Genomic DNA, 4,164 nt, shown 5'->3' on the forward strand with positions numbered 1-4,164 from the left:
CCACGCTTCAAGGTTATACCATCTGATGTCTCAAAACCACTTGCCACACTCTGTCACTTTGTGATTGAAAAGACAATAACGGGATAGATCGGCGCACCAAAACGTATTAAAAAGTTGAAATCTGGTTGCCTTCTTGTTGAGTATAAGCGACGAGGTCAACCAGAAAATATCATGTGACCTCATTCGCTCACACAACAGCCAATGCGTTCAAAGGCGTGATTCGCTTTCGTGACTTGGCTATAGTCAGCGACACAGGTATCATTGAAGGAATGAAACACGAAGGTGTCACTGCAGTCCGTTGAATACGTATTAAACGTAACAACAATCTGCAGGACACCAACACCATTGTACTCACCTTCAACAAACCATCAGTACCTAAAGTGGTCAAAGTTGGATTCTTACAAGTCAAGGTTGAGGTATATATACCAAATCCCCTTCGATGCTTCAAATGTACAAAATACGGCCGTCATGAAGACCGATGCTCGAGAAACTAGTTATGTGGCCTATGCGGAGACCATTCTCATCGGGAATCCGAGTGCAGATCCACTACGCATTGCGTCAACTGTGGAAAGATCCACCATGTTAATTCAAAGGATTATGACACCTGGAAACAGGAGGAAGAAATACATGGGTTAAGTACACCTCCAACATCCCCTATCCAGAGGCTAGAAAGCTTGTACACGCTAGACCTTCCCTCCCAGGCCCGGCCTTCTCAACTGCAATTTAAAAAAAAGCAATCCAAAAGCAACGAAAGAGGCCAAACCCAAACAATCCCACTTGAATCCCCTTCCAGCTCAAACATTCCGCGTTATAAACCTCTGAAAAACTCAGTATCGACTCAAACAACATTCAACAACACTCCACCGCCAAAATCACCAAACATTTAAACAACCAAAAATTTAAATCCTGTTCTTCCTCCAGTCAAATAAACCGAATATTTATTCGCTTAAGGTCTAACCTAGGTACATCTACTCCGATTTAAAAAGATCCATAATGAAGAACAGCTGCATACAATGGATATGCCAATGACTTAAAACCAACTACATTGACACACTTCTGCTTTTAAACGAAAATGATTCTGCAGTGCTATGCCTGCAGGAAACCTTTTTAAATGACACGGACAACATCACTTAAAAATTACTCCCTTTTTAACACCTACTCAAAAACTGGTGACAGGGCCTCAGGAGGAGTTTTCGTTATTCTAAACAATAGGGCTCCTCATAGCGACATTCCCTTAAATACAAATTTACAGGCAAAAACATCCCTTCCAGGCCCATCCTTCTCAACTGTCGAAAAAACCAATCCCAAAACAAACCAGGACGCGCAAACACAGACTGATCCTCCCGATTCAGCATCAAGCTCTAGCACCCCAATTAGCAATCCCAGAAAAACATGCCATCTACTCAAACAACTTTCAATAATACCCAACTACCGAAATCACCAAGGAATATAAAAAAATCTCAACGAAATAGGCAGCAAATGGGGGTCAGATGACACATTCAAACTCTATAACAGGTTTGCAGACACTGAGAGCATGGATGCAGAAGAAACTGCTCCATGCCCTCAAGGTGACTCCAGACGTACCAACATAAAATACACCCACGTACTTCCTCCAGAGAAATAACCACAGAGATTGCCTCCGCGAAACGTCTAACCTAGCTCTACAATCTATAAGTTAAACTAATAATGGAGAACACCATCATACAATGGAACTGTCCAGCACTTAAAACCAACTCTTAGTGATATTTTCCCGCCTGAAAGACACTGATAATATCACACTTAACAACTACTCCTTGTTTAACACCTACTTTTAAAATGTTGACAGGGCCTCAGGAGCAGTTTCTTTTGTTGTGAATAGAGCCCCTCAAAGCGTCATCCCTTTAAACACAAATTTGTAAGTGATTGGTGTAAGCGTCACTCTACATCGAGTGATTACATTTTGTTATATTTACCTACAACCAAACACTAACCTATTACCAAACGAATTAGACAATCTTGTTCAACAACTTCCCTAGGCCTTGTCTTACTCGGGGATTTTAATGCCTATAACATTTTATGGGGATCAAATTACATAAGTGACAGAGGCCACAAAGTAGAAGACTTCATTTCTAGACACGATTTGTATCTATATAATACCAAATCACCGACATATCTACACCAAGGAACGGGTACATACAAGTTTATCTATTTGACAATTTGTTCTATTTCGTTGCTTTTGGACTATGAATGGAAGGTCGCTGATTACCTTCACAGCAATGATCACTTTCCAATCTAATTTGAAAATATTAACTCTACAACTGATGAAGCAATTCCACAATGGGAGATAATAAAAAAAAGGCCGACTGGGCTAAGTTTGAAATACGTGGTAAAACTCGGCTGAATCAGGATACAGTTTTCAACCTTAATAAACCTATTTAGCATTTTACTTCTATTTTAATCGAGATTGCAGAAGAATCCATTCCCAAGTCCTCACCGAACTGTAAAAGAACCCATAAACCGTTGGTCACTAAGGACTGTAACGAAGCCATCAGATAACGCCGAGAAGCATTAAAAAAATTAATAATCGTCCGACGCCCAAAAATATAAGTAAGTACCGTATTTTCCGGGCAAAGCTCGCCGCACAATCAACGAAAATAAACGAGCTGTACTTTATGGGTGCAGAGGAAATGTGTTCTAAGGGAAATGATTACATATCATAGGTACAGATATACTGTATTCTAAGGGAAAATACTGTGTTTAATATGTACAGAGACATAGACTCCAATGGGAAATTACTGTAATCTGTGAGTACAGAGGTATTGTGACCTAGGGTAATATACTGTACTTTATGGGTACAGAGGCACTGTGTTCTAAGGGAAATTAGAGCCCTTTATAGGTACAGAGGTGTTGTCTCCAATGGCAAACTACTGTCTTTATGGGTACATAGATACTGTGTCCCAAGGGAAATTTCAGTACTTGATGGGTACTTAGGCACGGTGTTCTAAGGAAAATTTCTGTATTTTATAGGTACGGAGGCATTGTCTCCTATGGCAAATTACTGTATTTTACGGGTACTGAGGCACTGTGCTTAAATGGAAATTACTTTTATGTATACAGAGGCATCATGTTCAAAGGGAACTTACGATATATTATGGGTACAGAGGCACTGAATTACAAGGGAAATTACAGTATTCCATGGGTACAGAGGCACTGTATTATAAGGGAAATTACTGAATTGTATGGCCACAGATGCAATGTCGAGGGGAAATTACATTATTTTACATTATTATACGAGTATAGAGAAACTGTGTCGTACAGGAAATTAATGTATTTTATGGGTACAGAGGCACTGTGGCTTAAGGAAAATTACTGTATTTTATGGGTACGGAGACACTGTGACCTAAGGATAATTACTGTATGTTATGGATAGAGACTTAATGTGTTCTAAGTGAAACTGCTAAGTTATGGGTACAGAAGCACTGTGGCCTAAGAAAAATTACTGTATTGTATGAGTACACAGAACTCTCCAATGGGAAATTACTGAATATTATGGGTACAAAGATACTGTGTCCTATGGGAAATTACTGCATTTTATAGGTACAGAGGTACTGTCTCCTATGGGAAATTACTGTATTTTATGGGTATTGAGGTAGTGTGTCCTGTGTGAAATTCCTATATTTTATGGGTGCAGAGATACTGTGTCCTAAGGGAAATTACTGTATTTTATGGATACAGAAGTACCTTCTCCTGTGGGAAATTACTATATTTTATGGGTACAGAGGTACTGTGTCCTATTGGAAATTACTGTATTTTATGGGTACTGAGTCCTATGGGAAATTACTGTATTATATGGGTATAGAGATACTGGGCCTAAGGAAATTACTGTATTTTATGGGTACATAGTTACTGTGTTCTAAGGGAAATTACAGTACTTCATGGGTACTGGGGCACTGTGTTCTAAAGGAAATGACAATATTTTCTCAAATTATTTATGCACCTCTAATCCATGCCAATTTTAATAAAATATTTTCCTGTCAATTCTGGAACAGAGAACTTGCACCTGAGATAAAGATATTCAATTTCTTTTACTTATAATGAATTTACACTTGAAAAAATAATGATTTTATATTTTTACAGGCAAATTCAGTATAACTGCATGAATGATATATCAATGAAAAAACCATC

The sequence above is a fragment of the Sinohyriopsis cumingii genome, chromosome 17, assembly GCF_028554795.1.
Source record: "Sinohyriopsis cumingii isolate HCF-2022 chromosome 17, ASM2855479v2, whole genome shotgun sequence".
Classification (NCBI taxonomy): Eukaryota; Metazoa; Mollusca; class Bivalvia; order Unionida; family Unionidae; genus Sinohyriopsis; species Sinohyriopsis cumingii.